We start from the raw sequence: 27,731 nt of genomic DNA, 5'->3' as shown, positions 1-27,731 counted from the left end.
TTTTCTTGTGTATATAAAAATTAGAGACAGTTTAACAGTCTCCTCTGAAGGGTTGTGGACTATGTTCTAAGAAAATTGTGACCTGATTATTAATAACTTGATTATTATTATTTATTTTCCATCTCAACTGTGATTCTGGTTTACATACTGAAATTTAAAATGAATTTTAGCTTCCAGAAAAAATGGAGACAGAGGAACAAGGTTCGAACCCTCTCCTAGAAACTCACCAAAATAACAAAAAGTAACAAAAAATGGGGATAACATCTTCACCAGCTCTGAAAGTAAAGGATGTGCCAGCTCTCCCCCTACAAGTTTGAGACATTTTTTTCCCCAGTATGGTACAGATGGAGAGCACAATAGTATAGACTGTAGGCATCGTCACACATTTCCCTTTCGTTGTAGAGCTGTATAATGTTGTGCAATAATCTGAAAGAAATTCTGGATAACTCATGTGAAGGAATAAGAGCTTTTGATAATCACAACATATAGGAGATCCAGAATTTCCGCCCAGGATTCTCTCTTTTTTCGGCGTTGCTTAGCTGCAGAGGAGGAGATGGAAGAGATAGTCTGCAGCATCTTTCCTGGTTTTATTGGATCTATATTCTTAAAGGCTCTGCAGGCAGGCTCCGATATACAGGAGAGGTGCTCTAACACGGAGGAGTGGTGGTCTGAAGGGAAGGGTGTGCTCTGTGGAAGCAGGGACTGTCTGACCTTCCTACACCATTTTAGCAGCTGTGGACCCGTGACAGTAAGGGTAGCAACGACAGGACACGTGAACTTGGCTGCTAGGATGGTTTGAATAGCTGTTGAGCAACATAACATGTTCAGGCGTAAGCCTTTGGCTCCTTAGAGAGTTGGCCCGCTGTATCCGCGGGTAATGTATCTGAGGATTCAACCGAGAGCAGTTTGAAAATAATTTTTAAAATTCCAGAAATTTCCAAAAGGAAAAACTTGAACTTGCCAGGCACTGGCAACTATTTTTGTAGCATTTACATTGTATTAGATATTACAGTAAGTCCCCTACATACGAACCAGTTCCGTTCTGAGAGCGCATTCGTAAGTCCAATTTGTTTGTAAGTCCAGCAAAGTTAGCCTAGGTACCCAACTAACACAACTGGCTATATAGTACTGTACTGTAATAGGTTTATAATACTTTTCACACAAATAATACATAAAAAACAAGCTAAAAATAAAGAAAACATTTTTAATCTTACAGTACAGTCCCTTGAAAAGTACAGTAGTCCAGGACACCAGCCGGCATCCAGGGGCTGGCATCGAGGGAACAGGCAAGAAGAGTTACTGACTGGAGGAGGGAGAGGAGGTGGGAGACGGTAGAGCTGAAGGATCGTCAGCAACAGGAGACGGACGGAGGGCAAGCTGCAATTGCACTCACGCCTGACGCTGATGGCACAGGTTCTGGTTCCTTGCTGGATTCAATTCTATCTACCCTCTTGAAAAAGTGATCCAGTGATGTCTGGGTAGCAGCTCGTTTTTTCTTATCATACATGGCACGGTAGCACTGGATTGCATTCTGAACGGCTGCTGCAACCTTCGTGTACCGTTCTACGTTCAGGTCCTGTGCCTCAAAAACTAACGGTGCCTCCTCACATAAAGAAAACCCCCTTGCCATTTCCTGAGTCGTGAATCTGTTTGGTTCTTCAGGTACTCCTTCCTTTTGCCTCTCTTCAGCCTTTCTCTGGGCCTCCAATACCTGATGCTTCTTAGCAGTACCAGCTACATCACCACTGCTTTTATGTTTGCTTCCAGACATCCTGGACTGGAAATAAAGATACAGTACCCTATACAGTACTGTACAGTAATGTACACAAAAACACAGCCACTTGTAGAGGGTGCACGCATGTGACAATGTACACCAGACACGGGAATTAACTTACGTGAGTGGACATGCGAACGCATGTTCCCTTCTTTGAAAGTTCTCAACTTGAATGTTCGTATGCAGAGGACTTACTGTGTATGTAATCTAGAGATGATTTACAGTATATGGGAGGATGTGCATAGGTCATGCACAAATACTATCGATATATCATTTATATAAGGGACTCTAGTATCCATGGAGTTTGGTATCTGTGGGCGACCTGGAACCTGGAAACTGAGGGATGACTGCACAGTTAATAAATTGGGAGAGAATGCACAAACTGTGGTATATTCACACAACAGAATACTACACAGCAAGGAGAAAGAACAAAGTGCTGCTACATTTAAAGCACGGAGGAATCTGGGTGGTTCATCCTGAGTGAGTCAGACAGAAAAGAGCACACGCTGTATGATTCCATCTCTCCAAAGAACCACACAAGCAAAAGTAACATGTTTGGTAGACATATCCGTTAACTTTGGGAGGAGGTAATGGCTGGGAGATGGCAGGAGGGAAGCTTCAGGGGAGCTGCTGATGATTTGGCATCACTTGTATAACGATTTGTATAAAGTTTATAAGGATTTTTCACTTTGTCACTATTCATTTAGATCCATACTTAAGGTTTGTGTTCTTTACTGTATGTAAAAACATTGCGAATCCCATTTTGTGGCAAGAAGAAGTACCTCACTCAAGGTACTTCGAGGACAATTAGGGCTGTCACACAGCTGCCTAAGGACTTGTGCTCCAGTCCCGGGAAGTATTAAGGAAGGAAGCAGCTCTTAGGCTGTGTCTCTTTCTAGCACATCGTACCTCTCCTCCTCCTGGTACCTGCACCCTCTTCTCATCTTTGTCCATAGCTTTACTCTCCTTCTACTCCATTTTCTCTTATCTCTCATAATGGCAACTTGTCCATGCTTTGCACTTTCCACAGCTCTGGATCAACATCAGGGCGTCCTTGTACCTTTGAAACCCCTTCTAACACTCTAGTCCCCCACTTCTCTGAGAAGCTCCCGAGGGGGTGCCCCTGGATCGCCAGCACAGCCGTGTGATGTCTGCCCTGGGAAGGTGCCCACTTGGTATGGAGCAGGGATACCCAAGCTCTAGAGAGTGAGACATGGAAGGGGTCCCTTTTGAATTGTATGGGCAGGGCCAGCGATAACACTTACCCCCCAAGCTCATCCCACTTTTTGTCTTCTTTCCATTAATACAATTTCAAAGATAATGTCACCAGACATAGTCCAGCTATAACTTCCGTAACTGAAATGCTGCCATGGCTTTCTCGAGTCCAGATTATTTTCACTCTCTTCTTTGTGTCCTTTTTATGGCCCAAGTCATTACAATTAACTTGTAATCATTTTACAGTTCGAAAAAGGCAATTTTTATTAAAAATAGAATAAAATGGATTTCAAACTTGTTAAGAGGATGACTCTGGCCTTTTATAAGACATTGAAAAGTGTGAGTAATCGAAATTTTGAGCAGAGGGATTATTTGATACTACTGATACGTTTCAGCTGGATTACAGTCTTTTGATTCAGGCCTTGTACTGGGTTGGCCAAAAGGTTCGTTCAGTTTTTTCCGTAAGATGGCTCTAATGGCACTTAGTCGTCTTTAACTTCATTTGAAACAATTTTGTTAGACTGTATGTGACAGCTGTCATATCAGCATGCATTTAACAAAGACATCAAAATTGGTGAATCTTTGTGTAGCCATTTTAATATTGAAGATGGAAGAAAAAAGCAACATTTTTGCCATATTATGCTTTATTATTTCAAGAAAAGTAAAAATGCAACTTAAATACAAAAATAAGATTTGTGCAGCGTGTGGAGAAGGTGCTGTGACTGATCGAACATGTCAGTAGTGGTTTGTAGAGTTTTGTGCTGGAGATTTCTCGCTGGACGATGCTCCACGGTCGGGTAGACCAGTGGAAGTTGACAGCCATCAAATTGAGACATTAATTGAGAACAATCAATGCTGTACCACACAGGAGATAGCTGACATACTCAAAATATCCAAATCAAGCATTGAAAACCATTTACACCAGCTTGGTTATGTGACTCGCTTTGATGTTTGGGTTCCACATAAGTTAAGTGAAAAAAACCTTCTTGACCTATTTCCACATGTGATTCTCTACTTAAACGTAATGAAAACATTCTGCTTTTAAAACAAATTGTGATGGGAGATGAAAAGTGGATACCGTACAATAAAGTGGAATGGAAGAGATCGTGGGGCAAGCGAAACCACTACCAAATACACCAAAGGCCTGCCTTCATCCAAAGAAGGTGATGTTGTGTATATGGTGGGATTGGAAGGGAGTCCTCTATTATGAGCTCCTTTTGGAGAACGAAAGATGAGTTCCAACAAGTACTGCTCCCAATTAGACCAACTGAAAGCAGCACCTGACGAAAAGCCTCCAGAATTAGTCAACAGAAAACGCATAATCTTCCATCAAGATAATGCAAGACTGCATGTTTCTTTGATGACCAGGCAAAAACTGTTACAGCTTGGCTGGGAAGTTCTGATTCATCCGCTGTATTCACCAGACATTGCACCTTCGGATTTCCATTTATTTCGGTCTTTACAAAATTCTCTTAACGGAAAAAATCTCAATTGCCTGGAAGACTGTAAAAGGCACCTGGAACAGTTCTTTGCTCAAAAAGATAAAAAGTTTTGGGAAGATGGAATTATGAAGTTGCCTGAAAAATGGCAGAAGGTAGTGGAACAAAAGGGTTGTTTATTGAATTTTATTGAATACGTTGTTCAATAAAGTTCTTGGTGAAAATCAAAAATGTGTCTTTTATTTTTACTTAAAAACTGAAGGTACTTTTTGGCCAACCCAATAATTCAAGAGAATCTTCCGTGGGTCATTGTAAATAAGTGGTGGGGATGAACACTCACCTGAAGAAAGTTAAGGGCAAAATGAATGGAGAAAAATTGGAAATGGAAACAGAAAATGTGTCCTAGGGTCTTAGATGACTTTTTTGATCTATGGAAAGAAATAGATGATATAGATATAGATATAGAATACATGGTCTTCCATGTTTCCTCAAACCTCTGAAACACCTGAGAATTTGACACTGAATTGAATCCTTTGGTGACTCATGTTCAAGGAACTGTATACAAGTATATAAGATCCACAGCGTAGGTACATATCTACAGAGCACCTGTACCTCATCTTAGGGATAGTTTATCGAGTAAGCTGTAATTGCCAAACCACTGTAATTGATGAGAAGGAGAGCATGTCCTAAGGGGCCAATGTGACTAGCAGTGCATACATGCTGCAGGGAATTTACTGCTGATGGCTTCCTTAGAGTGAGGTGGTCTGTGTACACCCAGCCTTGCCTCTCCTGAGCACCCATGTTTGGAGTGTAGTCACAGGGCCTCTGCCATGCTGTGTGTCTCTATGCTGTATTGCCTGTCCTGGCTTTTTCTTATCGTTATATAATCTGGGATTGGGTGAAGCGTGCCGTGTCTCACGACACTTTGATAATTAATCCAAATCATTGCTGCTAACTGAGCAGTGAGTAGTGCAATGTGTGCTAGAGAATTTTCTCCCTAAGATTCCTCCAGCTTTTAAATGCTCAAGTTTATTGGAAAATAAATCTTGGAAATAATATTCAAGTGATGGTCAGTGTAAGCTCTTCAATAACTTTTAGTAGAAAAAGTGCCTTCTTTCACCCCTTTTGCAAAGAAATCTGATGGTTTAATTATGACACAGCACAAAATGCTCCATAATAAAATCTATTATAAAGATTGGTTCTGTCTTTGAGAGCAGAACATCAAGCACAACGTAGGTACTGACTTTTATCAAAATGGGTGGAGGCACCTTCAAAAATTAGTTTTTACCATCACCAAAGCTTACAAACTAAAGGACTTTTTTAAAAAAGAAAGGAAAAATTATTTTCATTTTTATTCACTCAAAAGGAATCATGATGCTTTTTTTTTTTTTTTTGCGGTACGCGGGCCTCTCACTGTTGTGGCCTCTCCCGTTGCGGAGCACAGGGTCTGAACGCGCAGGCTCAGCGGCCATGGCTCACGGGCCCAGCCGCCCTGCGGCATGTGGGATCTTCCCGGACCGGGGCACGAACCCGTGTCCCCTGCATCAGCAGGCGGACTCTCAACCACTGCGCCACCAGGGAAGCCCATGCATATTTTTAAAAATAGCATTTTCTATTTGAATTTGTACTTGTCTTTTCACCTATATTTTTGCAGATAAAGTGATAAAATGGGACACTTCAACTGCAGCTTTGCTGAAATATGTGTTTTGAGAAATCCAGGGTTTTATAAAAAATGATAGAGTAGTGGTGATCAGCAGATAAAATGTGTATGCTAGATCTTTTCTAGGAGCTCAATGCACCTCGCACGTGTAATGTCATTTGTCCTCACAAATATAGAGATGCTGGAAGACAAAACAGTGCCTTTGCAGTGTACATCACAAGGGGCTGGGGATAACACATATCAGGGTAGGTACTGTTTTCTTCATGACCTGGGTTTTTAAGGTCTGTGTGCTTTTTTTGTACAAAAGTATTGTTCTTGTATTTTTATAAACTTTATTTTAAATTTATATGGTAGAAATGTAGTATTTGGGGAATTATTAGAGCAGCTAAGATTTCTAAAGACATTCAAAAATTTTTCTTATTGCAATCATTTATTTTGTAAAGGGTGTTTCCAAATGATTAATAATAAACACACAAATGCCTCCTTATTGAAATTTACTTGAAATATTTTGTATATGAATTGATTTTGCAAATGAGAGGTTGGTTCCAATTTGAGTGGGCAGTTAAGATTTTTTCAGTTGCCCACTTTATGGACACAGCTTTGTAATGTAGTCCCAGGGTCAATAAAACTTTACACACAAGTCAAAGTTCCGTAAATAAGCTTTTGCTCTACTGAAAAATAGATACATTTTAATTTTGACCATGTAGAAAATATCATCCTTTCCAATTTCCTACATTTTATGAGCTCAGTTCATGGTCCGCTGTCACTGTTTATATCTCCTGCTATTTTTGCAATGAATAATTACCTGAACCCTGAGAAAATAATTTCTTCTTGAAAAGAATTAAAGTCATCCATCATAAATATTTTGTTATTTTATCTGTGAAGCTACTGTTTGATAAATGTTTGGATGATCCGAGGTAAATTTTGTGTGTACATTGGATCTATGATCAAACTACTAATGGATAGACACTAAGGAGGGATAGTCACTCATTCCTTCTCTGTATCTCTCCTTTACTGTCTTAGTCCCAGTTTCTTCTTTTTGTTTCATACTCTCTTTATTTTTTCCTTTCTTCTTCAACTTTTCTTTTAAGGCTAGACGTATTTTATTTCCCAACTTGTCTTGAAATTTTAGTGATTCATTGGAATTCAAGGTGGTTAGAAGGAACTTGAAAGCTCAATAAAGGGACAGTTGTTAAGAACAACAAAAATGCATCTACAGCTAAATTTTACAACTTCCTCTAAATTCAGCTTTTGCCATATTATTAGATATAATTGCAGTACCTGTAGATCCATTCTGAATATTAGCCTCCTTTCCTCACCAGGCAGTTCTTTGTTATTTATTTATTTTTAGTTTTTAATTGACATATGTTGTGTTAATTTCTGCTGTAAAGCAAAGTGATTCAGTTATACATATATATATATATACACACACACACACATTCTTTCTCATATTCTTTTCCATTATGGTTTATCACAGGATATTGAATATAGTTCCCTGTGATACAGTAGGAACTTGTTTATCCATTCTGTATATCACTATGATAGTTTGCATCAGCTAATCCCAAACTCCCAGTCCATCCCTCTCCAATCCCCGCTCTTCCTTGGCAACCACAAACCTGTTCTCCGCTCGCTGGGTTCTTGAGTGTATGTAGTCCTTTAGTCTTGGCATTTACCTAGTCAATGATTATTGCACTCCGGCTCCAGAGAGAACTTCCATTCTATAGGTAAGGAAGCTGAAAGGAAGATTAGTTATGTACCTAAGATGATCTTAGGTGATGGTGGGAGAAATCCATCTTCCCGTCTCCTTGCTGGCTTTTTGGTGGACCAGCCATTGTACCATCACCTGAGCTGAGGCCTGTTTGATGCCTGAAGTCAGCAGCTCTCAAGGTGTTAGAAACAGTTGGGCAGAGGCCAAATTATAGGTTAGGTGTAATGAAACATATTTCAGTATAGAATATTATTGCAGAAATTAAAGACTGAAAAGTAATTCTTTAGTACATATAAGAGAACAATCAGAGCATACTTGCTACTGTGGTTTTGTCATTTATAATAAGGTGCAAATATACAAGTACCTATTTATTTTATTGTTTGGTAAACATTTTAGTTTTCAATACAGATCCTCCTCTACTTACAATTGGGTTACATCCCAACGAAGCCGCCATAAGTGGAAAATATCATTAGGTTGAAAATGCATTTACTACACCTAATGTCATAGCTTAGCCTAACCTACCTTCAATGTGCTCAGACCACTTACATTAGCCTACAGTTGGGCAAAATTATCTAACACAAAGCCTATTTTATGATAAAGTGTTAAAAATCTCATGTAATTTGTTGAATACTCTACTGAAAGTGAAGAAGAGAATGGTTGTGTGGGTGCTGAATGGCTGTAAATGTATCAATCGATTGTTTCCCCTCATGATCACGTGGCTGAATACTCACTGCCACCGCCCAGCATCACAAGATAGTATCCTACTGCCAGGGAAGAGCTCAAAGTTCAAAATACAAAGTAGTTTCTTCTGAACGTGTATTGCATTGGCACCACTGTAAAATCTAAAAACTTTAAGTCGGACCATTGTAAGGCAGGGGCTGTCTGCATATCCTTTTGATAGCAATAAATTAGAAAATGGAAGAGCATGTTTAATTAAATATTAAGGCTGCATTTCTGAATCTCAAAAAAGTAGATGATTTGTACAGCTTGCAATTTGTACAGCATGTCTGTAAACATTTACATTCATCATAGGGGCTGTGGTGATATGTTATGATCACCTAAAAATCAGAAGACACAGATACACTAAAAAAAAAAAAAATCAGCACCTACTCAAAATATTAGAATTCATTTTAAAAGAACTGTGCAAAAAGGCAATCATTTAACACAGGCAGTTGCAGAAAAGCCAGTTTATTAAACATGGCTTTTCATTTAGATCTGATGACAGTTGTCCTATTTTGCTTTGCTTTTTTTCATTCCAGTTTTTTATGAACATGTGTATAGGTTGTTGTGTTTGGTTTCATCAGCAGAGGAGTAGCTTCACAAGTGTTTAAAAGATGCTGATTTTATATCAATGTTATTAGAAGTCAACAGAAGTGAAGAATCCAGGCTCCAAAATGATGCAAATCAACCTGACTGGGTTTTTGAATGGAAAAAGTGGTACAGAATTTATGGGAGAACTGTGGCCCCTGTTCTTAAGTGCACAGGAAAACATTGCTGGAATCCCTTCTGTTTTCCTAGAACTGAAGAAAGAAGAAATAAAACAGAGACAGATTGCACAAGAAAAGTTGGCATCTATTGAAAAGCAAGATGAAGACAAGGAAAAGAGGGATAAGGAAGAAAAAGAAAGCAGTAGAGAAAAAAGGGAGCTGTCTCAAAGCCCAAGAAGATGCAAATCCAGATCTCCTTCCCCTAGAAGACTATCTTCCCCTGTCAGGAGAGAGAGAGAAAGCGCAGTCATTCTGAATCTCCCCGTCACAGAACCAAGAGCCAGAGTCCTTTCCTTGCTCCAGAGAACAAGGAAAAAACCAGAACTCCCAGAGCCATCAGTGACAGTAAAAGAACCTTCAGTACAAGAGGCCACTTCTACTAGTGACATCCTGAAAGTTCCCAAGCCTGAACCAGTACCAGAGCCTAAAGAACCTTCTCCAGAGAAAAACTCCAGAAAGGAAAAGGAAAAGGAAAAGAAGACCCGACCAAGATCTCGGTCATGTTCCAAGTCAAGATCCTGGAGACGTTCTCGCTCTCCTTCTCATACTTGACCGAGAAGGCGCCATAGATCCTGATCAAGATCATACTCACCTAGAAGGTGGCCAAGCCCAAGGAGACGGCCATCTTCTCGAAGAAGAACTCCATCGAGAGGAATGCCTCCTCCACCAAGGCATAGAAGGAGTAGATTTCCAGTGAGACGAAGAAGGTGTTCATCGGCATCCTTGTCTGGGAGTAGCTCATCATCTTCTTTATCTCATTCCCAGTCACCGCCAAAGAAGCCTCCAAAGAGGACATCCAGCCCCCCTCGGAAAACTCGTAGGTTATCTCCTTCAGCAAGTCCTCCAAGGCGAAGGCATAGGCCGTCACCTCCAGCAACTCCACCTCCAAAAACTCGTCATTCCCTGACACCCCAGCAGTCAAACTGTACAAGGAAATGTCGTGTTTCTGTCTCTCCAGGGAGAACTTCAGGTAAAGTGACAAAACATAAAGGTACTGAGAAAAGAGAGTCCCCTTCACCAGCACCCAAGCCTAGAAAAATAGAGTTATCTGAATCAGAAGAATATAAAGGTGGTAAAATGAGAAGTCCCTCCTCACCGCCCACCAGAAGGTGACGTTCTCCTTGTCCTGCTCCTCTGCCTCGTTGCCGCGGGTCTCACGCCACCACCACAGCAAAGGACTCCTTCTCTTCCCCCATGTGGTCGCTCACCTTTCCCAAGAAGATACTCTTCTCCAATACAGAGGAGATATTCTCCTTCTCCGCCTCCAAAGAGAAGAACAGCCTCACCCCCTCCCCCTCCTAAACGAAGGACATCACCATCTCCACCACCAAACTGTCGGGTCTCCCATTCACCACCTTCCAAACGAAGAAGCTCCCCAGTCACCAAGAGACGTTCACCTTCATTGTCATCAAAGCACAGGAAAGGGTCTTCCCGGAGCCGATCTACCCGAGAGGCCTGGTCACCGCAACCAAACAAACATTTGCCCTCACCATGGCATCGAGCTCCTCAGACCTCCTCAAGTCCTCCAGCTGTTTGAAAGGAGCGTCATCATCACCCCAAAGAAGGCTGTCCCCATCTCCACGTTATAGGCCCATTAGGAGAGTCTCCAGGACTCCAGAACCCAAATAGACAAAACTGCCTCACCAAGCCCTCAGTTGGTAAGGGGGATGGTCTCATCTTCCTGATCTATCTCGGGACCTCCTGAGCCAGCAGCTAAAAACCCCCCAGCACCTCCATCCCCTGTCCAGTGTCAGTCACCCTCTACCAACTGGGTACCAGTAGTACAGGTTAAAAAGGCTAAAAGCCCAAGACCAAGCCCATCACTGGCAAGGAATTCAGACCGAGAAGGTGGAAAGAAAAAGAAGACAAAGAAGGATAAGAAACCCAAAAAGGATAAGAAGCACAAGAAGCACAAGAAGGAAAAGGCTGTAGCTGCAGCTCCTGCAGCTCCTGTAACCCCTGAGGCATTGCTGCTCCCACAACCTCGTCAGCACAGGAAGAGCCAGAGAAGGAGACTGAAAGTGAGGCTGAAGATAACCTTGATGAAAAGCACCTTTGTGAAAAGGCCCTGAGATCAATGAGGAAGGCTCAAGTGTCCCTACAGTCCTAGGTAGGAATGTTTGTTATATAAATTTTTCTTGGTTTGTATGCAGTTCAGTTTCAAAATTGCTAACAATGTGTTTGAGCTTTAGACTGTAACATTTGTTGTAATAATTGCTACGTTGAAGTTCACCATATAAAAAAATGGGCATGGATTTACATTGCAAAAGGTGTCCACAGTGTATTAGTGACATTCTTTCATTGATAGCTGACATAAATTCATTTAGAGTGAAATATTTTAAGCCAAAAAAAAATCCCTTTTTTAAAAAAGGGGGTTTAAATATTGTTGGCCTTCTTATGGTTCCTTTAAATGCCCGTCTATTCCCAGAGGTTTTTGTTTATATTTTTTCTTTCTTTTTTCCTTTTTCTCATTTGAGTCTTAGCACCCATTTAAGTTATGATGCTTCCAAACTTGTATGGTTTTTGCAAGCTTGCCCAGAAATAAGACCACTGTTGAACTACCACAAAAGTATAAACGAATATTTTAATGCCACAATCTTTCCTGTTGTCTGTGGAGTCTCTGCTGAAATGAATCAGGATTCGAGCTCTAGGATGAGACAGAAAATGAAAGCATGTTGTTTGCCAGGACACCGTGGGTTTATATTGATGTGTAACAAGTTGATTTGGAACACTGGAATTTCACTGTATTCTGTTTTTTTAATTTTTTTTTTTTCGTAAAGACAGTTAGCTAGTCCCAGGAAGCATCCTTCAGTTATATAAAATTTTGTTTTATAAAATGTCATGGCTTCATTCATAATTTTGTCTTGTTCTTCCAACTGGTACATACAACTTTCAGAGCTCTTGTATTTGGAAAGCTGGAAGGGACCAGACTTTGAAATAGTGTCTTGTTTTCACTGTTTTTGTTTTGTTTTTTTAAATTAAAGCTGTATAAAGCTTGTGGATTAAACAGAATAAATTTCTAAATTAAAAAAAATCACAGGAAAACCTCAACAGATAAACAATGAGAGCATAGACTGTGTAAAAGGTTTCATTTTGAAATTCTAAAATTGCAGTTTGGAATGTTAATTGTGGGATGACTCTTGATAGAGCATCTATTTTTAACTAGAAAAAATGTAGATCCTCTTCCTTATTAAATAAAATCAAGAAATCTTACAGTTTTGTAGCATCTAGATTTGGTGATACTTTAAAAAGAATCATAAATAGTGATAACATGCTAGAAGTTTTGTGTGACAAAAACAATTGTTGAAGATAGGTACTTTGAATAGAGGAAGACTACCTACAAAAATAATTGTGCTGAAATAGTTATTTTAAAACAAAATTTAGAATTGAAAGTATTCTTTATTTTGTAGAATTTTCACTGAGGTTTGCAGCATTTGTACAGAGAATTTCATCTTGATTTAAAATACTATGGTATACTGAAAATAGTTAATGAAGGATATTGACATATTCAAACTTCTTAATTATATAATTCAACTCTGATCAAGGCTGCAAGTAAAATGTATTAAAAAGTTAAAATAATAAGATCCTATTTACAGATACATTCTTTTAGAAAAAGCTGTGACATAGAGGGTAAGAAATTGATTATACTACCTGAGTGTGTACCAGAAATTATCATTCTGCCTATAATTGTTTATAAGCAATATAAAGACTATCCTGTTTTAATACTCATGGAAATGCATGGATATCTGGTATTTAATTTTTATAAAATATTTATTGTAAAAACTAGTTTTTGAGTAGAATCATTGTTGAAAATACAACCTGTTTTGCAACATTAACTATTTTAGCTCCTTCATTCACTTTTTTCACTAAGGTCTGAGATTTTATCTTGACTTTAAAATTGTTACAGTAGGCTGGTACTTTTTATCGTGAGTAACTCTAGACTTTCTAAAAAGCCTTTTCTCCCCGCAAATTAATATTCGACAGGCACTAAGTGGTGGTCTCCTCAAGGACTGCGGGGGGAGGAGCACAGCAAGCAGATGGGTTGTTGCAGTGAAGGTCCACACAGGTGTTCACTCTAGGCATTTCAACTAGAAGGAGTTTAATGCAGGGGATTACCCAGGTTATGGAGGGGTTGTAGAGCCAAAAGGGGTTGGTGAGGCAACCCAGGGATTAGCAACAAGAGGAAGCTGATACCACTGGTACCACCCCTAGGTCTGGGAAATGTAGAGAAGAGATGTGCTTCCAGAACCCAGAAGCTAGGAGGCGCTAGACCCATGGACAGAGTGGATATTCAGTGGAAGCTAGAATTTTTTTTTTTTTTTTTTAACATCTTTATTGGGGTATAATTGCTTTACAGTTGTGTGTTAGTTTCTGCTTTATAACAAAGTGAATCAGTTATACATATACATATGTTCCCATATCTCTTCCCTCTTGCGTCTCCCTCCCTCCCACCCTCCCTATCCCACCCCTCCAGGCGGTCACAAAGCACCGAGCTGATCTCCCTGTGCTATGCGGCTGAGAAGCTAGAATATTAAGGGAGATGCAGCTGCAAAAAAAAAAACTCCACTTAAAGCAGGGCTGGGGGTTGCAAGAAATACCCTGGCTTTCCCTTTCTCCAGCTGTCTTCCAGTGCATTCCCTGGTCAAACCTACCAGTCACCAGAGCAGACGAAGTGGGAATGGGAGCAACAGGCAAAAAAACCAGCAGAGGGGTAAACTTTGTACATAATACATGTCCCCAAAGATGACAATGTGCCTTCCCAATCTTGGCCATACTTAAAGTAGTAAAATATCACACACACACACACACACACACACACACAGCTATCTGGCAACTCCAAATTATACAGAACAGCAGTAAGTAGTTTTTTTAAATGAAGGTACAATTAGCTAAGTAATTCTAGGCCTTCATTCAGAATCTAATTATTTACTCTAATTTTGCACATAATTACTAATTGAAGCAGACCAGACACAGTAGTTTAGAAAGGTAAAGTGGGCTGCCAGGTGTAGATGAAGACACATCCAAAGTTGGAATATTTAGCATGCTGCAAAAGGATAGAGAACAGAAAATATACCCCATATAATTGAGACAAAATACATTAAAAGTTTTTCTGTGGTGGTTTAATATAAAAAAAAATTCTGTCATCCCCAACTTGAGAACCCTGGAAGGCAGGCCTTCGAGGCTTGAAATCTTGCATTTATTGATGTTGCTAAAGGTGAAAAATCAATCACTGAGAAAAGGTTAAATTATTAATAGTATTGGCTGTTTAGATGGGAAGAATTTATAAAAGTTATTACATGGATATATAGACTCAAGCGGCATCTGTCCCCTAGCAGAAACATAAGTGTATTTTGAGTACTTCAAAACATCTTGATACCACATATATGCATATGTGGTATTACTAGAGAAAGACGTGTAAAAACATTAAATGTGAATAAGGAAGATGACTGTTAAGAAAACAAGTGAAATGCTATGCAAGCTTTGTTTACACACACACACACACACACACACACACCCCTCAGAATGAAGAATCCGAGGGCAACATTCATTCATTTATTCTACAAATATTTACTAAGCACTTACTACACCTCACATTTTGAATATGTTTTATTTGTTCAAAAATGACTCAGTTTTCAAAAATATCTCACAAGGTAACTATATAAGACTTAGCCAGATGAAGGGTGAGTGCGCTTTAATTTCATGATTGTTTATTTTGAGATTGATGTGTATGCTTGATGTAACTGGTCACATATGTGAGATGTTTTCTTTTGCTTATTTACTGATATTGAAATATTCAGTTTACTGGGGACACGTTTATCACCTGAAATAGATGGTAAATATTTTAAAGATATTATCATGGGTTATTTGGCAAGGATGTCAGACAATTTATACAAGAAAGAGGTAAGACTAGTATTTGCATATTATGGCTCCCGAACTACAATATTCACGGAAAGATATTTTTGTGATGCTATTTGAGAGAAAGCAGAAAAGGAAATGAGAGATAGCACTGAACGTTCGGTTCCCCAGCTCCGCCACTGCCACCAAACCTCACCACCCAAAAGTGTTTATAAAATGTGTTTATGTGCAGTGGCTTATTTCTGGAGAGAAATCCCAGCTTTCATCAGACTTTAGACTTTCAAATGGTAAAATACCATTGAACTAGTGTAATTGCAATCTTCTCTCTCTTTATCTCAACAAAAGGTACACTGTTTTTGCTTTTATTTTTTGCTTCAGAAAAATAGCTCATTTGTGGGTTCAGGTATTTATACATCCAAATGTGTTTATTAATGATGAAACTGTCACCATGGTTTCTCTAAACGTATCAGGCAAGTTTCAGTGAGCAATTAACATAATTAAAATCATTTTGATTTTCTAATGTCCTATTTGCTATTGAGTATAAAATTCCAAGTGAATTAATAAGCTAAAGTTTAGTGCATCCCTTAGAGGAGAGATGCAAAAAGATGACAGCTCCTCATTTGTAAAAGTTAAGTGGTGGAAAATGGAATTTCATCACTTAATGGCTTATAATTTAACCAATGAGAGAATAAAGATATTTATCATCTCATGTATAAAAACATGTTATATGCCTAGTTTATATCCACCCTGACTATCTCAAATCATTAAACATGAAAAAAAAACTTTAAAAATGATTAAAATCAAACAACCTGGAAAAACACTAAGCAAAAAAAATTATAGAAGGCAAATTGATTAAAGTCTTCCTTCTCTCTCCAGATTTCTCCCTTCTCTCTTCTTGTTTCCTTCCATCCCCCATCCCCCGTTTTTATTCTTGGAGTGCCATCTGAAAAGATATCCCCTGACCCCCCCTCACAGAATCCAGAGTTTTTGAATATAGCCTGACTACTGCATACATACGTTTCATTCGGTGATGAGTTTTGATTTCTGACCAGTAAATACCAAAATTAGTTAATTTAGTCTACACGTGAATTTCTCTTTTCACTTGTGTTGATAAATATGGTGAGCTATTGTCATTGTAAGCCTGAAGATTTTAATACAGTAAAACATCACCAATTCTATTATGCTGCCATCTATTTAATAAAGCCAGCCCTACATATTTTGACTCGAGTCTACTGACCAACATAGGTGAGTGGCAGATGTCCCATTTATTTCTCAGATTTCTCTCCTTAACTTCTTACTCTTGCCTTGACTTTTGGTTTACTGTCCTGTTTCTTAATTTCTGATCTTCATGTTGATATTTGGTCGTCATGGTTTGACACTTGGGTCTCTCTTATAAACTTGGTTTGACTCCAAGTCTTGTGATCACATTTCTTATATGTGTTAAAGTCATTTTCAGTGACAAACCTTGACCCACTGATTGTACTGTCTTGTTTCTTCTATAAGTACATCCTTGAGGACTTGTATCCTACCACTAATGGAATTAAAATAGTGTGATGTGGTGTGTATATTATAAAGTTTAAATGGCTTTTCTTTTAAAGTAGTTATATAACTTAAATTGCTTCTTTCAGTTAAATTAGTGAGAGCCGTAGAATATAAAATGATCTAATATTAGAGATGCAAGTAGTCATTTTTTAGTAATGTGCATTATTAATTCCTCATCATTGAATATTATGCTCTTCTAGAACATATTTAACTTAGTTCAACAAAAATATTTAATTTGGAAGTATATGATTATTCCGACTTACTTCCAAAAAAAATTTGAGGTCAGGCTGAGGGATTTTGAACAGGCCTGGCCTTTGACTTTTATAACCATGTGAGACACGTAAGATGCCTAACAATTTAGGGACACCTAAGTGGCTTCAGTTCTGAGTAATCTATCTTTCCTGACAGGCTCTCCGTTTAATGCTGTGTGAACTACCATGTAATGACTGCTACCAGTGCAGCGAAACGCTTTTATAATTAAATCTACGTTGAATATGGATTTCTTTGTCTTTCCTAAGCAGTTTCCTCCTGTGTGTTTAAACTTCTTGCAGTTTAGAGTATTGTCGCAGAAAATGTAAAATATGTTAGAATGAAGTGGAATTGTGTTCTGTGGCAGGAAAAAAAAAATATTTTTGCCAAATAAATAGGTATTGAATTGTATTCATTAAAAACGTATCTTGTAATGCCAGTTATAGCTTAGGAAAGATAATACCTTTTGTGAAATCTATGGGAAATATTATATCTTGGCAAGGAATATGGAAATGTTTATAATTAGCTCTTTCACTGTGTAATCTTTCTAGGTACTCCACAGGAAGCATGATTCATGGTGGTTGAAAGCAATAATTTAGGAGTTAGAATGAGTTTAAGTTCTGATTGTTCCATTTACTAGCAATGTGAACTTGATTATTTATCATTTGTAAGTCTGTACTCAGAATTGGGACAAATAATAGTTCTTGTGGCATCGAGACATTTTGAAATTTAAATGTAAAGAGGTACATGTAACATACCTATCACAGTGTCTGGTACCTAATAAATATTAGCTATTATGATCTCTTTTTCTTACTAAACAAATCTCTTGACATGAAATTACACTGTGATTTATTTAAGACTTTCAAATTTAGCCTACAAATGAGGGAACAGATATTCATAGAAAATATTTATTTTCTTAAAACATTATTTATATCATATTTCATATCCCACAAATGATCTGCAAAAAATTGAGTTATATACAAATGTATTAATTTAACTGTATATAGTAAAGTCCACAAAATGGTTATATTAGAGTCAACACTTTTGCTTAAATCTCCAGATTCTCTTTCAAAACTATAAGGTAGATCTATTAACTTTAGTAGAATGACACGAATATTTGAACGTGTGTGAACCTAAGAAAATATTTATTTGCAAAAAATAAAAATGGACAAAATTAACTTTAGTACATGTAAATACGTTTGTCATACAAAATTAGTAGTTGCTACCTATTGATATAAATTAAAGTCTGTGTAGATAACGCAATGTGAGTACTGATTTTCAATGCTGTGTCACTGTAGTTCACATGTAACATGCCTCTTGCTATCTGGAAAGATCTGACTATTTTATTATATGCATCAAGTTCTGTTATGTCATGTGGTGTTTTGAAAAGAGCATTGGCTTTGATATTAGACAGTTGTAACCTCAGCTCTGTCACTTACTGGTGGCAGAGCACCACTGATTCCCTTTGATGAGCTTCAGTTTATTTGTTCATAAAATAGAGTTGTTGAAGGGTTAGTGTGAGTGTACAGGTATGATAAACATTCAAATTACCTCTGTGCCACAGTGGTTATTTCTCTGCTTTGGGCTCTTGTCCATTCATTATTTTTTACATTTGAAGCAACAGCTGGTGAAGCTCATTAGGTTGCTTTTCCCTAATCTTCCATGTCAAACTGGACTTGCCAGTCATGATGGAATTGCTGTTTTGGAATATCTGCTTGTCTTATGGTAAAAGTCATATACTTGAGGAAATGTATAATAGAAAGAACCGGACATCAGTACCAAAGACCTGAGTTTGCATTGTGTGCCTATAACCCAAGAGGTGTGTGGCTTCTCTGGGCCATGGTTTCCTCATTTGTAGAATGAGAATAGTAATAATATCTGTCTTGTTGCCTGATGTTATAAGAATCAAATCAGAGATGGTTTAAAAATGCTTCTTAAACTGAAAATTCATCTGGTTATCTGATTCAGCTGGTTATCAAGTAATGGTTTCATTTTTGTAGAAGGATTGAATACTGGTTATATTTCTTATGTTCTTGACATACTTTCTCTTAGTCTTACAGTGGCTCTTTCAAAATGGCTGGCTGCAGTTAGGAGACATCTGTTCCCTAGCAACGGCATTTCCTGACTGCCGTCTGCAGCAACACAGCTTCTGGACACAGGTGCACACTACATGTCACAGTTTAGGAGTTTATTCACCTTCACCCAACACATATGTGAAATTTCTTCAGCTTATCGAATGAATGGAAATTCAATGACCATGACTCAGGAACATGCATGGGTTAACAATTCTTAAACATATTATTAGACATTTGATTTTACCTATTTGTCAAGTGTAGTAATTTATTTTTTGAACTGATGTCTCCTTTGTTTATGACAACTGTTATTGCTTATCAAATTACACCTAAAGTCCTTGAATTTCACAGGCATCTACAAAATTGTGTTTTCTATATTTCTGGGAGATATTCAGCCTTATGAAACATATTAGTGTAATAATAGTAGTAGTCAAAGCGCAGAGTTTTATTTAAGCTAGCAAATAATTATGCCTCACAATAGACCTATAAACAGGCCCTTGATGATTAATAAATTTATTAATGGTTATTCTGGTTATGGAAACAAGTTCAAGTTGGCTTTTAGCCTAATGTTAGCTTTTAGTTTTATTAAGTGTCAAAGTGAATAGCTCTGCTCATGTATAATTTCAGTTTGTTAGGCGAAGAGAGCCCTCACATAATTTCTTTAGTGTTTTTAATAACTGGTTCTTAGACTCTGCTGAAGTACATTTTTATCAGAATGACTACGTAAATCATTGAAAAGGCGCAGGCATTTGGAATAATCAGATATTTCTCAGCAATCTTACCTGAAAATAGTGCTGAAAATTCACAGTAGAGCTAATTAGTTTGTGCTAGCTATGTTAATTGTTGTAGGACTGGCTGACTTGCTTTGGGATTGTTTCTTGTTCTTTTCCAAAATCTTTGAGGCAATCGTGATATCCATCTTAAGACCTGGTGTAATACTGGAGATAAGTAATACCTTGAGTTTTGACATCTGCACTTCCAGATCTTCTGTTATGGCATTAGCAAGATAGATGGTTCCTTAATGCCTACAATTCAGGAAATTAGCTTTAGTTTCTAAAAAGAGAAAATAGCTAAAGACTAAACTCATCTGAAGTCTATTTCTCTTTACTCAAGCCATGATATCACTTTAAAAAATAAAATCTTATTATGTGTAGAGTCTTGTTTGTCACATGGCACTCAAGAAGCATATGTGTGCAAATTATTTTTCCTGCCACCTACTGTGATATTATTCCCAGGTGCTACTTCAGAAACAAAGTTGTTATAAGGAGTAGAGATTTGGGGAGAGGGAAGGTTGAGAGAGGAGGGTTTCTTTGCAAGTAAATTCTTGATACAGGTTGTGTGCAAAAACATTCCAACATCGCTATGTCCATGCCCGGAACACAGGAGTATAGATCTCTTTCAGATGAACAGTGCCAAAAAGTATGAGTTTTCACTAGAAACTTCAGTACCAAACAATATGCTATCCAACTAATAAACACTTGTTTTTTAGAGAAACTGACAAAAGTTGTAACAAAACAATTTCTGGCCATAACCATTTGAAAAGATGTGTAATAACATTGTGATTTAGAGAAGTACAAACTTCAAAATAGCTATGTAACCCAGAGGATTGATAAAAAATGGAAAATTCTGAAAATATCAGGTATTGATGAGGTTTTTTTGAAAATAACTGTTCTCCCACACTGCTAGTGGGGATGAAATGGCTGCAGCAATTTTAGAGGCCGTAAAATAACAGTGCAAACCCTCTGACTAGCAATTTCAGTTCTGAGTATCTGCCAGAGATTACCACATCTGCCTAAGGAGATATCAGCAGGGATGAATTGTAAATAAATTCAGTGTTCATCAAAAGGGAGAAGGATAAATAAACTGTGGTACATTTTTATATGAAGAAACAATCCACCATGAGCAAGGTTCAGCAGAAATAACCAGCTGCAGAATCAGACCCCTACAGAGATGAGAGGTACCGGAATGATAAGATAAAGAAAATAAACGCAGGTACTGTGTTGAAAGAATGAAAGACGGAATTGAGAGTATCATTAAGGAATGAGCCTCCCCAAGTTCACCAGGTAGATTTAAAATAAGTTAATGGGATTTCTGGAAATCACAATAATAGTATAGTAATGGAAACAAAAGCAAATTATTACAGAATTAAAGAAGTAATTGACAAAATCAAAGTGCAGAGGAAATTATTCATAATAAAACTACAAAAGAAAGAAATGGAAAAAGTGAAAGTGAGGTTAGAACACATAAAGATTAGAGACGTCCAGTGTCAAAGCATTCCAGGAGACAATAAGAGGTAAAGACTTATATTATGTGAGACAATAGCTGAATTTTTCCCTTAGAATTTACTAAAGACACAAACGCTCAGAATCAGAAAAGCCCACACATCTCAAGCAGGATAATGAAAAAGAAAAAAAATCCACACCTAGACAAATTGTAGTAAAATGGAAGGATCCAGGAGACAAAAGAAAGATCTTAAACCCAACCAGAGAGAAAAAGACTGATTACTTAAATATTGACTGTTAATGCCCCCCAAACAATGGAAGCTGAAAGATAGTGGTAATAATATTTTTCTGTGCTGAGAGATGGTAATAAGTCATAAATGTAAATTCAGAATACCTTTCAATAAAGACACTGGAACAAAGGCATTGTCAGACAGCACGTATGGAGAGATGCCATTGCCAACCGTCCCTCTCACAAAGCTCCTCTCACCACGGGAACTTTTTATCTTTCAGGGTGTACTTCAGGGAAAAGGAAAATAATTGCGGGAAATAGGTCTGGGGTACAAGAAGGAAATGTCAACATATGAAATGAAAATTGGTGAGTAAATTGAAGAAACACTACTTGGATAAAAATAATATACATATGGAATTTGTAGGGTTAAAATCAAGCTAGAATTGAAATCCTAGAAAACATCATATAAGTTGAGAGTGCGGTGATATTAGTTTGAACATTCTAACCTGCTTTATATTTTTTCAGGAAGAGGGCAAAGGTGCTGATCATCACTGAACTTTATTGAGTTAAATGTGTCTGTAAAGATATCTTGGGTGATCACTAAAAGAAAATAGAATAATGAAATGTGAGAAAGCAAAAGTCAATCCACGTAAGGCGAGAGGATTGTTAAAGAGTAAAGAAAAAAAGGGACAAAATTAGGTGATAGAAGTGAATGGAAATATATAAAATTCATAATCATTGTAAGTGATTTCAACTCTCCTAATAAAAGATAAGCGATTGTCAAAAATCAATTAAACTAATACTTTCTACAAGAGACACAGCTAGAACATAAGGGCAGTGAAAAGCAGGCTGGATGTAAAAGAATGGAAAACCCATATCAAGGATAAACCAACCTAATAAAGCTCTTGTAATCACATTAATACTGTGCAAAATAGATTTTAGGGCTTCCCTGGTGGCGCAGTGGTTGAGAGTCCGCCTGCCGATGCAGGGAACACGGGTTCATGCCCCAGTCCGGGAGGATCCCCCATGCCGCGGAGCGGCTGGGCCCGTGAGCCATGGCTGCTGAGCCTGCGCGTCCAGAGCCTGTGCTCCGCAACGGGAGAGGCCACAACAGTGAGAGGCCCGCGTACCACCAATACAAAACAAAACAAAACAAAACAAAAAAAAGATTTTAAGGCAGAAATCTTTAAAAGGGAGAAGAGGAGCACTGTATTTTTTAAAAAGATTCAATACATTGAATTGAAGATAGTTTTGAATTGAAAATAGTTTCAATTTACATGTGCCCAATGATATAACTTTAAAATACATAAAACAAAAATTTATGTAATAGAAAGACCTACCATGATAGTGGGAGATTGTAATACACTTCTCTTAGAAAGAATTAGGTCAAATTATTAAGATAAAACGGGAAGGATTTAAGAAGACTCAGACAGCTCCATAAATGGATTTGATCTAATAGGCATATATAAAAACCATGTACTCCCAAACTAAAGAATAAATATGCTTTGTGGATTTTCTAAAAATTTGAGAAAAATTGACCACATCCTAGGCTGTAAAATAATCTGAAGGAATTAAAGAATGTAGGGATTATACAGCCACATTCATCAAAATACAATTATAGATTAAACTATATTAAATCACTGATACATCGCCATTTTTAAGGCATAGAAATGAAGTTTTATGCACATTAAAAATCTATTACAAAAATATATTCTCATAAATTATGAGAATATATTTAAAAGGCATAATATTTAAAAGGTATAATTCAGATAATTATGGGTCAAAGAAAAATAAAAAAGGAAATTAGAAAATACTTCATATTGAAAAATAGTAAAAAATTTACTTATCAAAAGTAAAAAATTAAGGGAGGACATATGGGAACATATGTATATATATAACTGATTCACTTTGTTATAGAGCAGAAACTAACACACCATTGTAAAGCAATTGTACCCCAATAAAGATGTTAAAAAAAAAAAAGTAAAAAATTAAATTAAAAAACATATATAAAGGGACAATTTATAGAATTAAAGACTTATATTAATAATATTGTATTATTTTCCTGTTAAAGAGGAATTGAGACTGAAAAATAGGGCTGAAGAAACCAGTTTAAGAACTTACAAAAGGAAGAATAGAATAAACCAAAGGAAGATAATGAGCAGGCAATTTTATTTTATTTTTTAATTTAATTAATTAATTTTTTTATACAGCAGGTTCTTATTAGTTATCTATTTTATACATATTAGTGTATATATGTCAATCCCAATCTCCCAATTCATCCCCCCCCCCCACTGCTTTCCCCGCTTTGGTGTCCATATGTTTGTTCTCTACGTCTCTGTCTCTATTTCTGCCTTGCAAACCGGTTCATCTGTACCATTTTTCTAGATTCCACATATATGCGTTGATACACGATATTTGTTTTTCTCTTTCTGACTTACTTCACTCTGTATGACAGTCTCTAGATCCATCCACGTCTCTACAAATGACCCAATTTCGTTCCTTTTATGGCTGAGTAATATTCCATTGTATATATGTACCACATCTTCTTTATGCATTCGTCTGTCAGTGGGCATTTAGATTGTTTGAACAGGCGATTTTAAATACAAGAAATTAATGAATAGAAAACAAAGAAATCTTAGGGAAAATAAAGCTAAGGCTAATTCTTTAAAAAAATCTAATAAAATAACTTCTGGTAAGATTAATCAAAAAAGCAAAACACAAGAAGACACGGTATTATTAATGAAAAAGGCATGTTTATAAAAATAGAAGATATTAAAAACATGACAAAGATAATAAGCTTGCTAGAAGCACATAAAGTGCCACACTGGCTAGTAGAGCAGTAGTATGAAAGGTGCTAAGTCTTTTTAGTCTGCTGTGATGAATTTTTCTCAGATAAGTAGGATGAAATTGTATTCAGGCAGGTGAAATTGTTGGATTTGTTTTTTTTCTGTTTATTTTTCTATGTATCTGTTTATTGAGGCGCCCAGGCAAATGATAACTGCCTGTGAACCTATGACTTGAGTTATCAGATACATGATAATGTTATTGTTTTTCTTTTTAGAAAACTGCTTATCTTTCTATAATTTATACATAAAACTGCTAACATTCTAGGCTATTTTTTGATCACTTGGGGTTGTCCAATACAACCTCCATTCTAAGTTTCACTGGTTGGAAAATTTGGAAAGGCAAAAACTATCTTTCCCACATTTTTTTTTTCCACAACTAGGTTTATTTTGGGCATTAATTTCTGCCATTTAGATGCATTCATATGGTGTTTGGAAGCCAGGTGTGAGGTAGAGGCCATATGCCCGATGTCCTTGACTTACACCTACCTGAAAGTCCCTGGAAATGTGTGGCCTGCTCGCAAAACAGCACAGTGCCTACCTCTAGATTTCAGTGTTTCAGGAAGCAATGGTAGTAGTGATGAGGGTTCTAAACTCTGGAGCCTAGTTTCAAGTTTCAGTTTTTTCTTCTGGGTATAAAAGGGATTCATGGCTGATGTTGTGTATTCTTGATTTAAATTTCTGTGTGGTGGTAACTTTAGGGCATCAATTCCATGTTGTTTTAACAGAAATCTCCCCTAGAATCTGCTCCTCAGGCCCTTTCAGTGTTTAGGTACCTAATTGCCTGAATAAATCTCTTCTTGCATTAAAGTATAAGGGTTTGTTTCTTGTCCTAAACCTTGACTAAGACACGCTCAGATCCTTTGGATACTTCCTTCTTTATATGATAGAGAATTGTACTTCCTTGCCATGGATTTGACAATAGAATCAGTGACAATATAAGTACTGTAGATTTGTTTTCTTCTCTTGAATCCCTGAGTATTAGTAGAGAGTTAGCTAATCATTCAAGATCTACAAACAACATTGATTTCAGTTTGACAAATCTCCCTATCAGGATGAGTACTGCTACATCTGTAACACAATCTTCCTCCAGCTTTCTCCAGTCAGATATGTGTAGTGTAGGTAAAAGCCACTGCCTGAGAAAAACAGAGGTCAGTGTCAATATATATCCCTATGATTAACCAAATACAATACTAGGAACATTTTTTATGACTATTTCTCAGTGGAAATCTAACTGATTATTTTTAAAAAATCAATGGATCTGATTAAGCTGTAGTTCTTCATGTTCATACATGACGTGATTGCTAAATCAGTCAACTTATTCATTACTCCAGTGAGCTATCCCTTCACTAATAAGAAACAGATTTTACCCTGAGGGATACTTGAACACATCAACAGACCTGTGACCTAACCCATGTATTCCTCCGGGAAAGAATCAAGGGTGACAGGTGACCATTTATCAAAATCTATATACCTGCCATTTGGTTTTGCCTCAGTAATCTTGGGGTCTTTATTTTTAGTCAAGCTTGGTATAAAATAATCCCAAAAGATTTGAGCAGTCAAGTTCTAGGGCATAACACTTGCTGTCAGCTGTTCTTCCTGGCCAGAAGATATGTTGTGCTTCTCCTACCTTTTTCTTTTACATTAATTTCAGGTGAATTAGGATGAGAATTGAGTTTTACTAGTTCTCCATCTTCCAGTTTAATATATTACAAATTTAATTCTGTTTCATTTAGAAAATGTCTATAAGTGCCTCCCACTCTGAAAACAAACTTGGTTATGTAGACCTATGAGTTGATTTTAGGATATCTTTGAATTAGTAGCCAATCTATGGTGGTCTTTCTCCCATGACCATAATATAGGGGTTCAAGAATCAAGGGATGTGAACCAACAAAAAGGCTTGAGTTATCAAATCAGACTCACACTGATCAGAGATCTTACCCGGTGAAATTCTTTACTAAGAATTTTCAAGGTTACAAGCAATCAAAAGGCACAGGTGAAGCATGAGAGGTCTGTTATATTCCATGTGGCTCCCCAGGTCATTCCTTCTAGCAACAGGCATACTCTCTCTGGCCTAGAGAAAGAGATGATGTTTCTACTGAGGTTGGCAGGGAAGCTAACACAGGGTAGGTAATATCTTCTTTTTCCATCCCATATAGTACTAAGGCTTTTGTGTCATTTTTAGGAAGCCATGACTCACAAATTCATAACCTGGTGTACCATAAGCAATTCTAAACCAGAGGCAGGGATATCCTGCTATAAGTATTCAACAGATATTCTCTTCTTAGCCAATGTCATTAATTTATTTACTAAAAGAACCAGATATTAGCTTCCTTTTGAGTTAATTAGACAACATTGCCTGTCTTCTTTCTTTCCCTGAGGTATCCTCTTTTGATTCTTGCAATCAACAGAGAAACTGATCACAAGCCAGCTGCTTTACTCCTTCCCCAGGGTGGAAATGTGAGTGGCTCCTTTCACTTTTACATTTAATAAACTACTTGTAGAATAACTTAATAAACTACTTAATAATAAACTTTTTCTTCCCATCTCTGCAACTTTGAACTTTTGCTGGTCTAGAGGGATAAGTTCTCAAGATAAAAAATGCTTCCACCAGGGGACACATAATAATCCCATTTATTTATTTATTTAATATCTTTATTGGAATATAATTGCTTTACAAAGGTGTGTTAGTTTCTGCTGTATAACAAAGTGAATCCGCTATACATATACATATATCCCCATATCCCCTCCCTCTTGCGTCTCACTCCCACCCTCCCTATCCCACCCCTCTAGGTGGACACAAAGCACTGAGCTGATCTTCCTGTGCTATGCGGCTGCTTCCCACTAGCAATCTGTTTTACATTTGGTAGTGTATATATGTCCATGCCACTCTCTCACTTCGTCCCAGCTTACCCGTCCCCCTCCCCTTGTCCTCAAGTCCATTCTCTATATCTGCATTTTTTTTTGCGATACACGGGCCTCTCACTGCTGTGGCCTCTCCCGTTGCGGAGCACAGGCTCTGGACGCGCAGGCTCAGCGGCCATGGCTCACGGGCCTAGCCACTCCGCGGCATGTGGGATCTTCCCAGACCAGGGCACGAACCTGTGTCCCCTGCATCGGCAGGCGGACTCTCAACCACTGCGCCACCAGGGAAGCCCGAGAATGGTTATTTTTAATACAAGATATTACAACTTTGCAATATTGGAGTATCTTTCCTTTTATCAGTTACGGGTCAAAAGAAGCAGGAACCAAATGCATTGGGCATCTTACGAATACCTCAAAGGATGAGGGTTTATAAGTTACAAAATGGGCGGATCTGAGATTTAAAAGGACCAGTGGCAATGCTTTTGGCCAAGATATTTGGAAGGTCTCTACAAACTTTGCCAGTTGAGTCTTAATAATACTGTGAGTGCATTCAACTGAGCCAGAGGATTG

General features: G+C 37.6%; 1 pseudogene; it reads left to right on the top strand.

Moving 5' to 3' along the window:
* The first annotated feature begins 2,071 nt into the window (after nt 1-2,071).
* On the top strand, nt 2,072-11,393 carry LOC136131909 (serine/arginine repetitive matrix protein 1 pseudogene; annotated as a pseudogene).
* Nucleotides 11,394-27,731: the final 16,338 nt, after the last annotated feature.

This window comes from Phocoena phocoena, chromosome 12 (genome assembly GCF_963924675.1).
Source record: "Phocoena phocoena chromosome 12, mPhoPho1.1, whole genome shotgun sequence".
In the NCBI taxonomy this organism is placed as follows: domain Eukaryota; kingdom Metazoa; phylum Chordata; class Mammalia; order Artiodactyla; family Phocoenidae; genus Phocoena; species Phocoena phocoena.
Note: the sequence above shows the minus strand (reverse complement) of the source record. Positions and strands in the feature narration are given on the sequence as shown.